Below are 21943 nucleotides of genomic sequence, written 5' to 3' on the forward strand. Positions count from 1 at the left end.
TAAAGCTGGAGTAGCAATGCTTACACCAGACAAAATAGACTTTAAAACAAAGACTGTAATAAGAGACAAAGAAGGACCCAGTAATTTCACTTCTGGATATTTATTCAAAGAAACCCAAAATGCTACTTCGAAGGGAATGTGTGCATCCATATATTCATTGCAGCACTGTTTACAATGGTCAAGATGTGGAGGCAGCCTGGGTGTCCATGGATGAAAGAATGAATAAAGAGGAGGTGGTACATACGTATGCACAGTGGAATATTGCTTGGTCACGGAAGGGAATGGATTCTTTCCATCTGCGGCAGCACGGATGGACCTGGAAGGAACTGTGCTGAGTGGAGTGTCAGACAGATAAAGATGCAATGTAATTTTACTTATATGTGGAATCTAAAGAGCAAAACAAACAAGTAAACAAAACAGAAACACACTCATAGATATAGAGAACATTGTGATGATTGCCAGATGGGAGGGGAGAGAGGGGATGAGTGAAACACAGGTAGTGGTTAAGAAGTACAAGTTGGTTGTTACACAGTAGTCATGGGGATGTAGGGTATAACATAAGTAATATAAGTCAATAATTTATAATAACTATGTATGGTGTCAGATGGGTACTAGGTTTACCAGGGTGATAGATGGAAGGGGAATTGGGAGACAGAGCGAAAAAGGTGAAGAGGTTAAGAATTACAAATTGGTAGTTACAAAATAGTCAAGGGGATGTAAAGTTAGGCATAGGGAATATAGTCAATAATATGGTAATAACTATGCATAGTGCCAGGTGAGTACTAGACTACTCATGCAGATCATGTCTTAAATTATACAAATGTCTAACTATTATGTTGTACACTAGAAATTCATATAAAATAATATAGAAAGTTAACTGTAATTTAAAATTTTAAAAAGGGAGGAAAGGTGAAGGAGAATAAGAGGCTCAAATTTCCAGGTATGAAACAAATAAGTCATGGGATGTAATGTACAGCATGGCAAATACAGTCAATAACAATAACATTGTGATAGCATGGTATGGTGTCAGATGGTTGCTGGACTTATCATGGTGATCACTTTTTTAGGTATATAAATATTAAACTATAGTGTACACCTGAAACTGATATAATGTATGTTAGCTATATTTTTTAACAAAAATTTTTAAAAGAAAAAAATATATAATTATTAAAGAGAAAAATACTTGATTCTATTAAAAAAAGGAAACAAAACAATATGAACAAACAAAATAATCTTAGGAATAGACACTTCTATTCTTTACACTTTTACAAAAGGTATTTAACAAAAAGCTACCGCAAATAGCATTCTCAAGAGTAGAGTTAGAATTATTCTTTGAAGAGTCAGTGTAGGAGAGAAGAAGTCCCAATATTACCACTTCTATTAAATATTATATTAGAGATCCTAGCTGGTACAGTAAAAAAAGAGTAAGAGGTAAATGGTAAAAGGATAGAAATGAGAAAATAATATTGACACAGATGATATAAATGACTACATCAAAAACTCAAAAGAATATAAAGATAAATTATAAAAACTAATGAGAATTTCCCAAGGTGGCTGGATATAAGTTCTATATATTTTTTAAAGATTCATCTCCTATATCATTTCCTATATTTAGAATATGTTATTTAAATGAAAGCACACCATTGGTAATAACAACAAAAAATAAATATCTAGGAGTAAATTTAACAAAAGATCTGCAGTTCTTTGATGTAGAAACATTAAATGTATATTGAAGGAAATTAAAGAAACTTAAGTAAATGAAGAGTATTCCATATTTATGAAATGATTCAAAATTTTTAAAGATGTCAGTTCTCCTAAATTGATTTGCAGATTCAATGCAATTCCAATAAAAATTCCAACTGAGACTTTTAAGGAACTTGTTAAACTGTTGCTAAAATTTATACAAAAGAGCAAATGCCCCCAAATAGCCAAGTCACTCCTAAAGAAGATGAATGGGATGAGTAGACATTCCCTACCAGATATCAGGACTCATTTTAAAGCCAAATAATTAAGGTACTGTCACTACTGTGAAGAGAAAGTTAATTTGGAACAAAATAAGGAGTCCAGACAGAATCCCATGCATAAATGAACACTTGATATATACCAGAGGAAACATGTCACATCACTAAAGGACTAGTAAATAATTGGTACAGGAACAGATGGCTTTACTTATGAAAAATGAAGTAAAATTATATACTTATCTCATACCACACAATCAATTCCAGATGAATTAAATGCTTAAATATAAATATTAAGCAATTAAAATTTGGAAGGATATATAAGAGCATACATTCATAAAATTGAGCTGGGAAATGATTTCTTAAACAAAACTCAAAAACTGCTAACCAAAAGAGCTAAATTAAACTACATTAAAATGTATTTTGTTTCCCCAAGGACACCAGAAAGAGAATGAAAGACAAGCCATATACTGGGGAAAGTATTTGTGTTACATGTTACCAATAAAGGATTAGTATCTGAAAACATAATGAACTTCTTCAAATTAAAAAAAAATTTGTAAATGATTAAAGGAAACCCTAAAGATCCCATGAGAGAGAGAAAAAAAAAAGACTTTTAGACCTAAGAAATGAATTCAGCAAAGTTGCAAAATACAAAGTTGTAGGATACAAAATCAACAAGCAAAAATTATTTGCATTTCTATACACAAATAATTGTGTGTCTTATTTGTGTATAGAAATAATACACACAATTATTATTTGTGTGTATTAAAATGACCTGAAAATGAAATGAAGAAAACAATTCCACTTACAATAGCATCAAAAAGACTAACATACTTAGGAATAAACTAAACGAAGGAGGCAAAAGACTTGTGCACTGAAAACTACAAAATATTGCTGTAAGGAATTAAGACAACAAAAATAAATGGAAAAACATCGGTGTTCATGGATTGGAAGCCTTGTTATTTTATGTCAAAGCTACCCAAAGTGATCTACAAATTTAATGCAATCCTTATCAAAATTCTAGTAGCATTTTTTTGCAGAAATAGAAAAATCCACCCTAAAATTCAAATGGACTCTCAGGGCATCCTGAGTAACCAAAGCAGTCTTGAAAAAGAAGAATGAAGTTGGGTCTCACACTTTCTTATTTCAAAACTGATTAAAAAGCTATAGTAATTAACAGAGTGTGGTACTGATAAGACCAATGCAATAGAATAGAGAGCCCAGAAATAAATGTTGCATATGTATGGTCAAATGGTTTTCAACAAGGGTGTCAAGAACATTCAATGGGGAAAGGACAGTCTCTGTAACACAATAGTTTTCAGGATAATTGTTTGTGTTTTCAATAGTTTAGTAGAGAAAACTGGATCTGCAAATGCAAAAGACTGAAGTGGAACCCTTACCCTATATTTTATACAAAAATTAACTCAAAATGAATCAAAGAAACACATAAGAAAAAATAGAGGAAAAGCTTCATGACATTGGATTTGGCAATGATTTCTTGGTTATGACATCAAAATCATAGGCAAGAAAAAATAAAAATAGACAAATTGGACTGTATCAAAATTAAAACCTTGGACCGGCCAAGTGGCTCGTTGGTTAAGAGTTAGTTTAAGAGCACGAGCTCTGAGTAACAGGGCCGCTGGTTCAATTCCCACATGGGCCAGTGACTCTGTGCTTGAGCTGAGCTGCCACTGAGCTGCCAACAGGTGGCAAGATGGCTCAGCTGGTGAGAGCACATGCTCCTAACAACATGGTTGCCTGTTCGATGGTGGGCTATGCCCACCCACAACTAAGTCTGAAATCGGCACCTTGATCTGAGCTGTCTCCCGGATGGCTCAGTGGATAGAGCATGCAGTCTTAACAACAAGGCTGCTAGTTCGACTCCTGCATGGGATGGTGGCTATGCCCACCTGCAGCTAAGATTGAACACAGCACCTTGAGCTTAGAGGCCACGAGCAGCTGCCGGACAGCCAGATGGTGACTGGCGCCCTCCACAACTAAGATTGAAGAACAACAACCTGGCTGGTCCCCTTCCCCAATTCCCCAACACTGTTCCCCTTCTCCAGTCCAAACCCCTCACCCCCAAAAAAACCTTCTGTGCATCAAAGGACACAATCAACAGAGTGGAAAAGCAACCTACAAATGGGAGAAAATACTTGCACATTTTCTATCTGGTGAGGGGTTAATATCCAGAATATATAAAGAATTCCTACAGCTCAACAACAATAACAATAAAATAACCATCTTAAAAAATGGTAAAAAAGATATACAAATGGCTAGCAAGCACATAAAAAATGCTCAACATCACTAATTTTTAGGGTAATACAAAACAAATTACATTGAGATATCACCTCACATCTATTAGGATGCCAATTTAATAATAATAATAATAATAATAATAATAATAATAATAATAATTGGCAAGAATTTGAAGAAATTGGAACCCTTGTGCCCTGTTGGTGGGAATGTAAAATGCTGCAGCCACTATGGAAAATAGTATGATGGTTCCTCAATAAATTTAAAATAGAATTACCATATAATCTAGCTATTCCACTTCTGAGTATATATCCAAAAGAATCAAAAGCAATGTCTTGAAGAGATATTTGTACAACCATGTTTATAACATCATTATTTACAATAATCAAAAGGTGGAAATTACCCAAGTGTCCTTTGACAGACGAATGGAGAAACAAAATGTGACATATACTTCCAGTAGAATATTGCTCAGCCTAACAAGGAAGGTACTTCTGACACATACTATAACAAGGATGAACCTCAAGGACATTATACTAACTGAAATAAGTTAGTCACAAAACGACAAATATTGTATGATTCCACTCATATGAGACATCTTGAATAGCCAAATTCACATTAACAGAAAGTAGAATGGTAGCTGCCATGGGCTGGGGGAAGGGGAAACAGATTTGTTTAATGGGTATAGGGTTTCAATTTTACAAAGTGAAAAAGTTCTTGAGATTCATTGCACAACCAAATATATAAATATACTTGACACTACTGAACTGTACACTAAAAATGTTGAAGATAGTAAATACGACGTTATGTGTATTTTACCATAATTTAAAAATTGGCTTAAGCATCTGAAAAAGCATTTCACAGAAAAGTTATTATAATGTCAAATGCAAATACCTAAAAATAATTCAATTAAGTAGTAATCAGGGATATATAAATGACCACCACAATGAGATACAACTTCACACCTCTTAGGTTGCAAAAATTAAAAGTTTGACAGTAGAAATGGTGATGGGATTATGGAATATTGGGAACCACTACTAGAGTATGTGGGGCTTCGAAGCAAACATATTTTTCAGGAACTGTGCTTATATAAGCAATTAGAATCACCCCAAATCAGCTTGTCAACACCATTCTGGGAGCCCAATCTCACACAATCCTGCAAAAGAAGTATTGCCACAGCCAACAGAAGCAATGTGCGAGCCAGGCCAAACCCTGGAACAAAGACCCCACCTTGAGGCCCCAGGACAACCCCACAGATGGGAGTCTGGGAACTTCTCATGTATGTGTGGGGCAGGCGGGTTAGAGTGGGCATGTTAGAGGGTCATAAGGAACCCTAAAGAAGCTAAATAAATCCTAGAATGCCCTCCCCACACACTACTCCTGACACTGGAGGGAAACTTGGAAAATTTTCAGGGAGGCAGTCGAAAGTACACAATTCTCTGTGGTACAGGCCAAGCCTGGGTATAAGTGAAGTACTGTTCTTATATACTGCTGGTAGAGGATGCATCACAGTAATCACTCTCAGAAACAATCTGCTTTTATCTTGTCAAGTTAAACATGCACATTACGTACAACTCAGGAGTTCTCCTAGATGTACATACTAGACAATTCCTTGCATATTTGTCATTTCCTGCATATTTATCATTTATAAAGCTAGTCCATCATTACGCACAATAGCTAAAAACTGGATACAAAATGTCCATCTACAGTAGTACAGATAAGTAAATAGTAGGATTTTCACATCATGGAACATTAACAGTTCCATGACCTACGGTTATACACAACATGAATGAATCATAGACATATAATGATGAATGAAAAAACAAGTCATTCAAGACTATGTACAGTAGGATTCAACTTTTATGCAGTCACAAAAAAGCAAAATTAAATAATATCTAACATATATATCTAAATATCTATATCTATATTATATCTGTGTCTATATCTGTATCTATATGCACACTCATGTGGAGGAGCAATTGAAGGAAGCGGGGAATTTACAAGTAGATTCAGAAATATTAGCAATGTTTTCATTTTTAAGTTGATTGGGGGTTCATGGATATTTACTTTACCATTAAGCTTCATAGTTTATATATGCCATATGTTATTTTTAATGTGTCCAATGCCACATATTCATTCATATAATTTTTAAAAAGAAAATAAATAAACTTTAAAAATCCTTTAACCAACAATTTCTCAAGCATGTTTGAGGACAGGACATTCTTTTGATGGGATTTTCATTAACGTGAAGAACGAATGCCCTAAGAATATGCTTCAAGTACCTGATTTGAGAGTCAGCTGAGCTTTATTAATGTGGTTTCCCAAGAGAGTGGGCCAGGATGATGTGTGGTTCTGTGTCTCCTCATTTCAACAGCAATGCCACCCAGGAGGGGACCATATTCAGCCTTATACCTCCCCCCAAATGGGAGAGGAGAATATTTGGGACCATGACAAATAACCCAAGCCTGGTTGTCCTCAGTACTTGATTCCTTTGCTTTACCTTCCTTGTGAGTATAAATTATTCTCCATTCAGAGAAACATTAGTTCACTCTGAAATAATAAGCACTTTTAGTGGCTGTCTGCCTAAATCCAATCCATCATGTCCTTGCCCACAGCCTATCTCTTCTCTCAAAATCTAAACTGTGAGTGAGAAATGATGTGTAAATTGCCCACTGTACCTTCATGGTGAGCAGTGCTGGTATTTGAAGACCTAGTGATGTCAACCTCATGCTGGATAAGGAGCTGTTTTGGCCCTTTGATCAAAATGTAACTTAAGAAAGTAGTTACGTACAATCATACTTCTCCCCCACATGAGAGAAGACCTCCAGGGAATGTGGCAGTCATGTTTTTTTGGTTGAACAGACTCAGAAACTTCATTCTTGGCCCTGTAACCAATGCTTACTCATTTCTAATTCAAGTCAACAAATATTTATTGAGATTTATTGAGTGTTGGTTACAATTCTTTGTGTGACTGAAGATGAAAAAGATGAATTTGAAATTACCCCTCATCCTCAAGGAAGTGGAATAAGAGACAATGTTGAAAAGCAAAAAGGTTCTCATCTCAGCTCTGCTGTTAACTTGCTGGGTGGGCCCAGACAACTCACTTTATCTGTCTGGGGCTGTTTTCGCTTCCATAAACTAACTTGGTGAATAATTTGGGGGCGGGATCATTTTGAACATTCCTTCCAAAGTTAAAAACTGATGTTTCTATACATCTAGTTGAGTAGATGAGACTAATAACAGAATTTTGTGATTATAAGCCACCAAAGTCCTCCGGTGATCCAGTTCCCTAGGTTTGCAAACATGGAAACTCAGATTCAGAAATGTGATGTGACTTGTTCTAGGTCACATGGCTACAGCATAAAAGACAACTGAGGGCTTGAGAGGAGGAGGTGTAACTGGGTGTTTTAGATGCACTGAAGTTTTTGTTTAGGTTAGAGTATAGTCTATGGGCTATGTCAGAAGGCAAGCAGATAATAGGAAATTGAACTGACCCTCTTCCCTTAGCTATGTCTGTTATAAAAGGGAAGAGAAAAATTGACCCTGTAGATGAAACAGCTACATGATGAATTGTGTCCAGAGGACCATGTTGCCAGAGAGAGTTTACTTTTAATAAATGAAAGATTCTAAGGAGAATCAAAACAGGGAATGGATAGATAGTGAAGCATTTGTTCTCCCATTAACCATAGCCATTGTGCTGCCCCTCCTTTTGGCCTTAGCAACTCAACAGCACTTACATTCTCTTATAGTCTCACTTTCACTCTGCTAATGTCTTCTCCTGGTACTAACCTGAGTTAAGGCTTTACTTCCTATGAATCATGACTACAGTAACTTATGAATAGTGGTCTTTGAACACGGAGCAAGATGGGTCTGGTGACCTCACCAGGACACTTATAGAACAATTCATTTATAGAGTTATCCCCAAGATTTGTATGCAGGAGAAAAACAGAAAATTTATCAATGATTGGACTTGAGACAATGTCTGCATTGATAAGAGTATCAGATCCCAATGATCTTTCCAGAGGTTTTAGAGCAGGCCAGGAATCTCTCCTTAAGTATTGGGAGTTGGATCAGTTAGCTATTGCCATGTAACAAGCTATCCCAAATTCAAATGGTTTAAAACAATAGCCATTTATTATTATAGTTTGCATATCTGCGGGTTACCTGGGTGTTCCTGATGAAGACTCTGTTTGCTTCATCTCAGTTGGGCTTGCTCATGGATGCGAGGATCATCTAGGGTGTTTTCTCTGAGCTGGGCTTAGTGGGGGCACCCTGGTTGTGCCTTAGGATTCTTTTAGGATCCTCTTTTCAGGATCAGCAGTGTGGCCCAGGTATATCTTTCTTATGGTGATGGCAGAAGCTAAAGAGACCAAGCAGAAACATACAAGGTCTCCTAAGGCCTAAACTTAGAACCAACACACTCAGTCTCTTCCTTATCCTATTGGAAAGCAAGTCGCAGGGCTGAGCTCAGCTCCAATGAGTAGGAATGTAGACTCTGCTTCTTTAGCAGCAAGAGCCACACAATTACATGATTAAACTGTGGAGGGAGGGAAAGTTAGAAACGTGAGCCATTAATGGAACCTACCATTGGACCTTGAAAAGAGCAATGTTTTTTAAACATGTTTAAAAAACCAATAGATCATTTTGAGAGTGAAATAAAAAATCCAAGGTATGTAAAATGTACTTCTGTCTCCAGAGTTTATTAATCCTTTGAAGTTCATCTATGGAACTCAAATGAAAATTTGTGGCTGAAAGGGTCAATGTGGGTGGTGCTTTTATGAAGAGAAGGACACTTGTCCACGAGTGAGTCCAGTAGGATGCTCCAAGTATGAAATATGCTAATTTATTGAGAACAGGGGCTTTACTATCATTGGGTTAAAAAATATAAAATACAGTACCAAAGTATGTACAGAAGGAAGCGCTCTGTGTGGGTGGCTGTTCTAGAATGTACCATACTGAAATTCTATCTTGGCAGCATTTTCATTACATACAATACTTTATGAATTCCAATTTTATTGCTTCATTAGCATAGTGACAGGAAGTTATATTTCACTTTTCAAAATAAGATTATTTGTCTCTCCTTAATGGCCTCCTGCTTCTGGAGAGGACAGAAGCAGGTAGAGGCAGCTAAGGCTGCAGAATAGGTGGCAGAGCTGGTTCTTAAGAAACAGGACTTCCGTAGGCAGAAGTCCTCCAACCACCTGCCAGCCCAGGAAGAGGTGGGTGGGACCTGCCAATCATGCTGCTGTGTGCAGTTGACAAAGGAAGCTTGAGGGATTTCAGTGAATATATAAGGCTATCTGGTGAATGTACAGCTCCCAATAAATGCACATTAGTCGGTCTATTTTCGGTGAATTTACCCGCCGAGTAAAGTAAGTAAAATAATATCCATTTGACTTACTTATCTTTTCTTAATGATGTCAAAACAGATGGATTATTTATGAACATATCATAAAAAAGCCAGGAACTTCAAAAAACTGACTTAGAAAAACAAAGTAGGAAAAGCTAAATGAACATGTTCAGTTGTTTGCCATCTTATATCAGCAATTGTCTTATGTAGAAAACTAAGCTAGGAGTGTTTGCTCCTTGCAGTACTCATCATGTTTGCAATTGTTTTTTGTTTTTTTTTAAAGATTTTTATTGGGGAGTTGGGGGATGGGAATAGCGCTGGGGAATTGGGGGAAGGGGAACAGACAAGTTGCTGTCGGTTTGTTCTTCAGTCTAGTTGTGGAGGACGTTGTGTCACTGGCCCAAGTTGGCACCATCATTGCGCTCTTCCCGGGTGAGGCAGATCAGTCGCCGGCTTCTGGACGGCTGGTCACTGCGGCTGCTGGCCGCTCACGCCGGCTGCTGGCTACACACGGTAGCCCATGGCAACCCACTGCAGCAGGTGCTGCAGCCTACGCCGTCGCCGGCAACTCAAGTCAGCCCAGCTCCATGTTGAGCTGTTGTTCAGCATCTTAGGTGTAGAGGGCAGTGTCACTGGCCCTCATATGTGGGATCTGAACCGCAGCCCTCTGGCGTCTCAAGCCACTCTTAACCAATGCGCCACTCGGCCGGCCCTGTTTTTTTTTTGTTTTGTTTTTGTTTTTGTTTGTTTTTTTATGTCTGTACCCTTCCCTGGATCCTGACTCAGGAGGGTTGAACTTGAACCTGCTTTTATTCCCTGTTGCACCTACCATAGTGTCTAGCACACAGTAGATACACAATAAATTTGTCAAGTGAACAAAAAGAATACTTCTAAAGCACTTGGAACAGTTCCTCCCACACAGTAGGGGCCTTATTGCATATGAGCCCTTTAAAACACTAATAAACCTACATTTATGACTAAGATCACTCTCCTCGAGTTTGGCTGTATTTTCAGGATTCCTTGGGGAGAAGTAGGAACTTGAAAAGTGTGGCATTATAATAGTATAATTCTAAGTCAAAAAAATTTATAATGGTGCTGAATTTAACCAAAGATTTGAAATGCAAAATTTGAAAGCTGTTTTCCCACAGAGGGTTTATAATGATGAAAATATTTTTAAGGAACTTTTTTCTTTTGACTCAGAGTTTAATCAGGACATTTTAACATGTTCTATTTTACATAAAAAGTTGAGCTTATTATTAACAATAGAAATATTAATTGATAGTCACTGTGAACTATAATTCTGTCTAGCCCTTGGGATGAACAATTAATTATCATCACTTTTTTGTTTTTATTTTAATTAAGTGCTTATACAGCATTTTACATATTTGATGTGTTTTATAACCATTAATTACATAATTAATGCACAAACATAAATTATACATGTGCAGAAAAAGAATCATCTTTAAATTGTGAATAAAGGAGCTGTTAAGTTTGCATAGTTTTTCTCTTTGGGAAGAAAATTCTGCCCACATGAAATAGGAGGTTGAAATACATTTACTTACAAAGAATAACAGAACTAGTAAATGTGAACTAATGGTTTATAAGAAGAACTTGTGGTAGATACTAAAAAATAGGTATGGTTTAACTTTTTTAAAATATGTACTGTTTTCAGGAATACATATTTTTAGGAGCTGAATGGTATTTAAGTATTACCCACCCCCCTTTGTGAAGCCGAATCACTAAAGGAGAAGTACTTTTGCATTTTTCCTCCTTAATGGAGGGTCTGGGGAAGGAGAATGGAGACATCCTTTCAGATAAGGTGCATTGTGCCTTCAGAAGCACTGGAAGAACCTGGGTTTGGGATGGAGAAATGGGCTTTGTGAGGATTTTGAGGATGAAACACAGAGAGGCAGGGCTAAGGGCTGCTGGGCTGGGGAATGGCTGTCACGAGCCCAGGTGGCCTGCTCAATGGACCCAGAAAGGAAAGCAGCTCTCAGGAGGCATTCTGCTGAGCAGGGACTGGGCCCTGGCTGGTGAAAACAGTCTCTGGAACTACTCTCCCTGAGCTAAAACACTGTGAGAGGTAGTGTGGCCTCTAAAACAAAACAACGTTCAGTTATCTGAATGGCTTCAGGCAAGTTCCTCCCCTCTCAGAACCTCAGTGTCCTCATCTGTGAATTGGGAACAATAAGTGTATGTGCCTCATGGGATTAGTGTGAAAATTAAATGAGTTCATTCATGTGAAGCACTTTAAACAGTACCTGGTGTATTGTGAATGCTCAACCAGTTTTAGTCATTTTTATTTGTTACTATTTGTCCCCCAACTAGGCAATTGTTTGGAAATGATGTACCAGAGGCCGCTGTCGTTAGAGTGCTTCCTCGAGAAGATGTTGGTCCTGCTCTAGCAGGCATATGAGCATGTTCTAAATTGGTCGGCTGGCTGCTGAGGAGTTGAAGTATAAGCAGAGATGGGACTCAGTAAGAGGAAAGCAATGGAAACCATCCTAAATGAAGGGCTTTGAAAGAACTGGGGATATTTTGATTGAAGAACAAACTTAGCAGGTTCATCCTTGCTGCGTCCAGATATCTAAAGGAAATAGAGTCGTTGTATGACTGGACAGCAGAACTGAAAGACCTTTGTATATGGAAATACACAGTCCAGTACTCAGAACAGAGAACCCAATATGTGCTCGTTGAATGAAGGAGCCAATGAATGAGAAAATAACTTTGTTATGACAGAGAACTTTCTCACAGCATCTTGAAAGACAGTGAATCCCTGTCATTGGAGGTGGGGGTATAAAAACGTATAGGAGTACAGTGACTAAGAGTTGGATTTTTTTAGAGTCAGGTAGACTTGGGTTAAAATTTGGCCACTGCCACTTTAAAGCTATGTGATCCTGGGACTTTTACCTAACCCTTGTCAGCTGCAACTCCTTTATCTGTGAAATGGGTACATTAACTATACCAGTCTCACAGGGTTGTTGTGGAACAGACCCCTTCTGGGTCACCAGAGATGGCATAGTGGAGACTGGGAGACCTCAAAGTTATGGTGATTAGACTGAATGTCAGCTCTCTTCAATCCAGAACTTTTGGAGACTAAAACATTTTATGACATGGCTTGTTCCCTCCTTTTGGGAAGTTACATTCTTTCTAGAGAGAGGGCTAAATCAAGATGGAGTACATGGTTAGCTATGATTTAATACCATCACAGGTAGTGTGTTATGTGTTACCTCATTTGACATAAAACATTATTTTATTAATCTGGCCAAGGCAGGAAAGGGAGGGTTTACCAATGATATTGTTGTTTGTTTGGAGGAAAAAAAACCTGCTTATTAACAAAATCATACCCACAAAGAGAAAGAGAATTTGCTTTTCCGCATTCAAAATATATGCCTTTTACCATACAGACTGGTAAGACTTGAGCAAGTGCAATCTGGTACATATAACCTCCTGGTCAGGATCTAAGATGGTGGGTAAAAAATAAGAAGAAAGATAAGATGAATTTGTTCACTTTGACACGTGTTAACCTGGAGTGCCAGGTTTGGGAACGGAGCCCCAATACACAACAGGATACAACAGGGTTGTATCTAACATGTGGAGTTTATTTTGGGGATTCTGTGAGGATCTCAGTAAACTATGGGTACAGGAGGTCTGACAATTAAGCTGATGAACTCGTTGCAACAATGTTGCTAACCTTTTTTTATATCAGAGGGATTATTCATTATGAATTTGTACCAATTGGACAAATAGTTAACCAAATTTACTATGGAAGTGCTGAAAAGGCTGCATGAAAAAGTTAGACGACCTGAACTTTTTGCCAACAATTCATGGATCTTGCATCACGACAATGCACCAGCTCACATGACACTGTCTGTGAGGCAGTTTTTTGCCAGTAAACAAATAATTGTATTGGAACACCCTCCAATCTCACCTGATCTGGCCCCCAATGACTTCTTTCTTTATCTGAAGATAAAGGAAATATTGAAAGGAAGACATTTTGATGACATTCAGGACATCAAGTGTAATACGATGACAGCACTGTTGGCCATTCCAGTAAAAAAAGTTACAAAATTGCTTTGAAGGGTGAACTAGGCGCTGGCATCGGTGCATAGCTTCCCAAGGGGAGTACTTCGAAGGTAACCATAGTGATATTCAGCAATGAGGTAAATAGCACTTTCTCTAGAAGGAGTTTGAGAATTTAATTGACCAACCTGTGTGTGTGTGTGTGTGTGTGTGTGTGTGTGTGTGCGCGCGCACACACACACACACACACACTTGTAAATATCTCCTACATACACATGCACACATCATACATGCACTATTACATACAGAATCATGTTCATGGACCCTGGAATTCCTGGATTCCACACAAAAGGAACCCATGTGTAGAGTAGCCTCCATTGCTTGACAATTGTACTCCTGCTGATTCTAGGGTAACACTTTTGCTTCTGCAATTTGTCTGGACGCCCCCCAAGAGTAGGAACCTCATTTGCCTTTCTAGCACATCGGTACCTACTGCAATGCCAAATGTAAGGGTAAGTATTTAATAACTTCAAGCCAAATGAATAAATACTGAATGGCTGATTCCAAAGTTAGACCGAGAACTAGCATTTTCCCAACCACCCCAGGACTAAAGAAAAAGCATGCTTTGATATGCTTTTCTCCTCATGTGGAAGGTACTCATTGGAAAGCAAGAGCTTTCAACACCTCTGCTTGAAGGAGGACACAAATTTTTCACTTGGAAAATATCTAAAACCTGGCTCCAAAAAGTTTTCAAACCAGGGAGAAACAGCCCCAAGCATGCAAACAAACATCCCAAAACGTCCAAATAAAATGACATTAAAGGGTGACTGTACCAGGAGTGCCAAGGAGCATATGAAAGTCATCTTGAGGAGACCTTTAAGGGAGGTCTCCCACCGAGTTCCCCGCAGTGCCCTGGTCACACGGGCTGGATTTTGGAAATGCATCTGCCTCTTTGTTCTCAGCTAACCACCTCCTCAGCCAGAACAAATTGGGACACAAGGAATGTGTTCTAAGGGAGAGTGAATATTACAACTGGCCCCTTTGTGAGCTTTCCTGGAAATCTGTGATGCTCCAGCCCCATGGCTGGGATTCACAAGCTGAGATGAGCCTTTGACGTGAACCTGGATGGTCTTCCCAGCCATGGCTCAGCCCCTAAGAAGTGGAAAATGCCACTGAGACAGTTGGGAGCAGTTCAGAGGACTCAGGGTGAGAGCACTGCAGGGGTCCAGAACCCATCTGAGGAAGGGCAAGCAGGGGTCACTGATTTGGCATGAAATAGGGGGAAAGGTGCCTACTGACCAGTTTCACTGAACAACAATGGGCCCCTTGTGGTGGAGAGAAATGAGGGGAATTCAGCGTCCCAGCTGCCCAGATCTGCCCTTTTGGGTCTGGGCCAAGAAAGACTTCAGCTGCCCGGGGCCGAGATGCTGACTTATTCACTGGCATTTCTGCCAACACCGGGCTCTCCATCAACCCCTTGCAAGGCATATTTGTGACCGAGGTCTCAGAGTAGAGGAGACCAGAGTTTTGCAGCCCATATTAAGCACCAGGCCTTGGGCAAAGAATCCATTGAGCAATATGGTTTATTCTCCATCTGTGGATTCAGTCATCATTTATTTAATATTGGCTTTGAACAAAAATGAATAAAACTCATTTTTTTTCCCTTTAGGCACGTACATTCTGGAGAGAGGCGGTTGATATGGATCCAAGCAATTGCAATGACAGAACATAGTGATGAACATACAAAGGCCAACGGAGGACACAGAAGGACAGAAGGAAGGGGGCACATTTCTGTTATAAAAATCAAGAAGACTTCACGGAGGAGGAGGAAGTGTTTGAACTGAGATGCATATAAGATCATGTGAGAGGGAAATAACACATGCTCTACCCAAACTTCAGAGGCTCTGAGACTAAATATATACATGATTATATTGATACAGTGCTGAGATGTACTTGGGAGAAAACATTTGTTCACTTAAGACCTTGGTCTTTCATAATCATTTAATGTAATGACAATACACTGTTTGTCTAATACATCTAAATAGCCTTGTGTTAGCCACCTATGAGGAGCCAACTGAGGCCTAACAAACACCATATCGTCACTCGGAAGAGAAGATATGACAGCGAGAGTTATGGGCGGTGACACTGTTTTTCAGACGGAAAACTCCGAAGGCTGTGGGCCAAATTAACATCTTCTACATCCTCAAGACATAAAGTTTTGCGGTAGAAATGGGCAGGTCGACCTGAGTTTGAATTCTTGTTCTGCCAATGCTATGTGTGTGATCTGGGGGCAGGCTACTTAGATTCTCTGAACCTGAATTTCCTCAACTGGGAAATGGGAACAATTTTATTCACCACATAGGGTTGTTGTAAAGAGTAAAAGCAGTGATACTTGCAAAACCCTAGCACCTTTCAGATCCTCAGCACATGTTCACACCTCTCCTAATGTGTCATAGAATGATGACTCTTGATAGGTCTAATTCAAGCTACCCATCACAATCCCCAATCTGTAGTGATATTTCTCTTACTTTCTGCTACTACTTCCATTTGTATAAAGTATAAATCAAACTTCCTGGACTTGTGTAAGTTTCATGTAAGCCTTGGACTTTTAGATAACTGAGTTACAAATGACCACATGGAGGCTATAGCCACTAAAACCATTAGCCCGCCCCCTCATTCTCTCCCTTGCCAATTTCCCACTGAGTCTCCCCCAGGTATTCTCTTCATAAAGGGCTTTTACTTAGTTAATATGAGACATTTTTACCACCTCTACTATACCCTGATTTGATGCTAAAGAGAGCCAGTGAGAGCCAAAGCTTTTGATTTTCACGGGCTTAGACAAGAATTTTTATGGTATTGGAAGAGCATACTCTCAGACAGTTGATTTCATAGTGGCTGCATCTACCCATATCACCCTGTCAATAAACTTGTTAGTGCAGACACTGCTGCCAAGGAACAGGGACCTGCTGGAGATGACCTGACAAGCGGCATCCTTGATACTTTTCATCGAGTGTGAAGAATTACTTGTGCTACTTGATAAACAGCAGCTTCATGGGACTCAGTGCAGACCTAGAACAGTGGACTGGCAGGCTTGACATGTTCTCCAGTTGATTATGATGCCAACAATAATTTGGTGTTTACCATCCAGATGAGTATACTGGGGCCTTCCACCAGCATCAAGTAACAGCCATAGAGAGGCCTTGTATGTGTGGAAAGATGCCATGGCTAGAACCAAGGTAGGCTACAGGGGCTGGTGAGGTTGTGTTTCTGATGGAGCCGGGATTCCGGAAGAGGTAAGTAGTCTGGAAAGTGTTATCTGGTGTGGAGGGGATGGCAGGTACCCAAGGTCAAAACAAGACAAGAGGTCAGAATCATGCAGAGCAGACACAGCAGAGGAAGCAAAGGACCAAAGCGAGCAGTGGTGAGAAGATAGGGAGCCTGGCAACAGCAAGAAAACTATACTGTCATTTCCAGAGGTGTCATGGGTCCTTCCGGGATTCTCAGAGGTGCCTGCCCAGCTCTTACAGGAGAAGGAAGCAAGACATAAGATGCCTAATCAGAGAATAAGGCTCAGGAATAAGATCAGCCTCGGTATTTGTTTACAAAATTCTCCAAACAACCCTGAATCTCAGTGTCCAGGTCCTGTCTGTCACGTAGCGCTGATCATGGGACATTAAATACCAACCACAGGTCACATTGGTACAAAGAGCAGAGCCATATATCAGACAGTGTCCTGCACATTTTGGATATTAATCCTGACAGAAAAATCTTTAGCGTTGTATGGATTAGTCAATGTAAATTCATTAACTACTTGTCATGCCTGTAATATAATCTGGCCTGACTGTAAAGATTCGACAGCCTGGTGTTAATCAAATCTACATAGAAAACAACATATTTCTGTTTAGAATCAACAACTGCTCCTCTTGTCAGATCAGAGGATCTGAGGCTTTAAGGAAGAAAACGGTGCTTCTTCACACATCCCCAATGGAGTCCCTCCTTTCTGTCTGCGGAAGAGCAGCACAAGCCGTGACAATTTGAAAGTACCTTCCATTTCCGGCCAACCTTGCACCCTGCACATAATGGAAGCACGCCAATCTCCAGTCCCCATCAGCGAGAGGCTCACAGATAATAAAGCAGAATGCATTCTGCAGGGTTGAACATTTTCTCATAGGATGAGTCATTACCAGGTTTTAATCATGCTCATTAGCCAGCCATTAGAGTCCTGTCCAGCTTTTTACCGCCAGAGATGAGAGGAGAGAATGATTGTGGTGAGGCGGGTGAGGGGCTGCACCCTACCTGGTGAAATACTCACCATCTGTTCCCAGTTGTAACTCCCTGTGTGAAACTCCTCAGTTTATGGCTACAGCAGGGTTAGATCCCCAGCACTGATTCTACTGATTTCTCTAGGTTCATCTAGGCCTTAGCACACCACAACTTGAAGCAGTAAGAATTTGACATTCCCTGAAATCAGAGGCAAACCAGTGCCAACTTCCCAATCAAGAGGTCTCCATTTCAGCAGAAATATGCATTTGAATTTCTATAGCTTGGTGCATTAAAGAGCCAGTAAGAATGTGGCTTTGAAACAAATGAGTTCCATGGAAATTACTATAAACTTCTTTCCTTTCTGTTCTGGGAGCAGCAAATAAAACAGCATGGGCCTTACAAATGCACAAAGAGTGAAGATTTAAGATTTCTAATACGTTACCATTTGTGCACCATTCTCTATCCCTCCTAAGTTGTACTTCGATTATCTCTGAATGCACTGTTCTATGTTCTTATATCTTTATACAAATCCATGTTTTATCTGAGCAGAGTACCTGACAGAGGGCTCATATACTGTGCATGTTTCATAAAGTTTTGTTGAATTATGGAATGGCACATGTGTATTTTCTTATCTAAGAATTATTAATGCAAAGTGATTTCATTAATTTCCAGCATGAAAGTTTTTCTTTTTGTATCTATGTCTATTGACTTAAAACAGTCTACCTTACATTAGCCTTATTTATAACCTACTCATTTAGAATTTTGTCTCTACTGTAGAATAGCAATAAAGGAAAAAAATGGGGCTTTCATGTTCTTTCTTGTTGTAGTAGCTATAAAATCTCTCTTTCCACTTTTGTCTCTTCCTGAGAGTCTAGTCCACATTAATTTCAGTGGTAAGTTTTCTCACCTTTCCTCCTTGCTCCTTATTTAATCCCCTGTGTGCTTCATACAGTAAAATGGGGCCGCTAAGTAAGCCCTTGACCTCCAACTCGTACTTCCAGTGTGGGAAGTATAGGCAGGTGGTGAAACAGAGCATCCCAATCAGCATAGTGTCCAGGATGGTCCAGGGAAGAGTTTTAATATTTCTGCAAGTGAACAGGTGGAGTTTGCTCATGGGAACAAAAGGAGGAGCCCAAGTAATGAACCGGGAAAGTAGACTACCTGAGTGGAGAACAGCCACAAGAATCAGAGCTCTACATACAGAGCTTGAGGTGACCCAGCAGAACCAGAACCTAGCCAGTTCCAAAAGAACATGGTATTAGAGCAAGACATCGTCATTGGAACTGGACATTTGACCTCAGGAGTGAGGTAAATAGAACCAAACCTCATGCTCAGGGCCAGCATGTTCTCTGAGCATCAAGTTTGAGCTCATAGTTACCTCCTGATGTAGGATGGAAACAAGGCAAGAGTTCAAGTAGGTGGAGGACAAATGGCCTTAGCAGTGAGAGGAACCACGCTGTGAAGATAAGCAGCATGTAGGTCAGGATGGCTCTCGCCACTTGGAGCCCATTAATTGACTTACAATGAATTCAACTGTGAAGGGCTAGGAGATTTAGCAGTTGTGCTCTGTAAATGTGGGCTGCTGGGCCCTGGTCTGACAATTCCTCAGAGAATCATGTCAGTGTTAAGATTAAAAATCAGACCACAAAGCACTGGATTATGAGAAAGGCGCAATAACGTGTTATAAATCAACATTGAACTCCTATCCTTCAAGTGCCAATTATGAAAGATGCTAAATGAGATTTACATGAAAATGAATGCTATTGACACACTCATTTTATTTAAGCATTTCTCACCACAACTTCCACTGCTAATACAGGAATCCAATAGAAGCAGATGATAGAACCTTCTGCTAGAGCTGCCCTGCTCTACCCATATACCAATAAGATTCTTCAGCCTGTTGCTCCCCATTCCCACCTGCCCCCAACTTCTTATTGGCAGCTGCTGAGGGAGATGGGGAAAAGGCCGTGGGACATCATCTAATTCAGGTGGTGGATTCTCTAAGTAATGTCTGCATTTATTTTTTTTACTGATGTTTCATTCATATTAGTAACAGAATCCCAATGTAATGGGATTTTGAGGCTCTTCCTTTTGCTTGTAAGAAAACCAAGGCACAAAGAGGGGAAGGTACCTTCTTGGGATTTTTCAGCACGTGAAATACAATGATAAGTCATGAGCTAGTCTGAGCGCCATGAGCACAGGGACCAAATCCACCTTATCATTCTATAGCTGTGTTGCCTAGCACAGGGCCTGATAGTAGCAGGGACTAAAAGCAAATGTGTTGAATGGTTGAATGAATGAATGGATGAATGAATGAATAAATTACTGTGTGAAGGGTGGAGATTTTTTTTTAAAAAGAAAGAGTGTTGAGTATAACTGTTTAGGGTTCAGGGAGAAGAAACAATAGACATAGTTTTTGTTTTCGGGTGGTTTTTTTGTGGATTCAAGTTTTAAATCAAATCCCAGAATTTAGGTTTCAGAAGAGATGACAAGAATAATTATCTTTAAAATTCACATTGCATAGTGTGACTTTTCTTTGAAAATTTTCAGTACATAATTTTGAGGATGCCAGTTGGGAGAGAGGATTTTTTTTCCCTCTAATAAAACAGTACAGACCACTTCAATTATCCCTGGGAAGGGTTGTTTGTTCCTCCCTCTTTCACTGAACTCTGCCTCGTGAGGAACTCTGGGAAATAACAAGATGTGTCCGCTTTTTTCCTTTTCTCTAATAAAGTTTGTCATTTACTGAAAACTAAAATGCCATCATTCTCCCTGCAGTCTTTCCAAGCTTCAGACTGCTGAGCCACCAGCAAGGAATGGTACCCCATTACCTTCCCTCCCCTTGGGGCCGCCAGACACAACACATGTGAACCAGGCACAAGCAATGCACATGCGCATAAGAGCGCACACCGCGTCCCACACGCTCACATGCGCCCCACACGCTCACATGCGCATGCGCACACACACTAGTCCTCTCCGTGCTTATATCAGCTGGGGCCAACACTTAACTAAGGGAGAAGGCTTTTCATTTCTTTGTCTACTACAGGGTCTTCCTGGTTTTTTTGTTCCTCTCTGCAGGTAGCAACAGCTGAGATAAAGTTGGCCTCTCTCTTCTTTGGGAAATCTAGTGAAATACAGAACATGTTAGATAAAGACAGCTGTTTGGGATGAGGGGGCCATCCCACCCTGCGTGAAAGCACATGAAGATGTGGCTGTTTAATCTTCTTTCTGAAACCTGGGCAGCATCCTTGGTACACTTGCAGCACATAAGTTCTACAAGGACAGCGATCCTTGTCTGTTTTGTTTATGAAGTTACCCTAACTCCCTACAAGTGTGTCTGCTGCATAGTAGGTGCTCAATAAATACATTTTGAAAGAATGAATAATTCTGGAGAGCTTTTTAGAAAAATACATCACGTCTTCTTGCACACTTTGCCTGGACTGTCCCTCCCTCTGCTACCTCTTCCCAAAGCAAAAATCCCATTTATATTTCAAAGACCAGCTCAATGTCACTTCTCCAGCATTTTTGTATAGTCTCCACTCAAGGTGTAGGTATTCCTCCATCTCCCTAGCTCTCATAGTGCTTTATGTATGTCACTTTTATTAGAGAATTGCACACATTGAGTTGCAATTATGTAGTTACATACTTTTGTCCTCCATAGTAAAAAGTTTTCTCTAAGGCAAACACCCCATTTGTTCTCTTCTATATTTCTAGCATCTACAAAAATAGTTATGTCACTATAGCACAGTGACTAATATGTTGCTTCTGGAGCCAGACTACCTTGCTTTGAATCCCACCTCTGCTATTTGAGAACCATGCAGACTTGGTCAATTTCTAACTTTGTGACTTTGTTTCCTCTTTTGTAAAGTGTCTATCTCATAGTAGTTATAAGGGCTTTAATAAATTAATACATATAAAGCACTTAGAACTTTGCTTTGTGCAAATTAAGCACTCAATAAAATTCACTTTTATTTTTGTTTCTAGAGTGGGGCTTTTAGTTGACAGTTTTTAAAGTTTCTATTTAAAAATTTACTGGTTTTCTGGGCCAGCCGAGTGGCGCGGTAGTTAAGAGCTGGCTTGGGACGCCAGAGGGCCC

This window comes from Hipposideros armiger, unplaced genomic scaffold (genome assembly GCF_001890085.2).
Source record: "Hipposideros armiger isolate ML-2016 unplaced genomic scaffold, ASM189008v1 scaffold_272, whole genome shotgun sequence".
NCBI classification, from domain to species: Eukaryota; Metazoa; Chordata; class Mammalia; order Chiroptera; family Hipposideridae; genus Hipposideros; species Hipposideros armiger.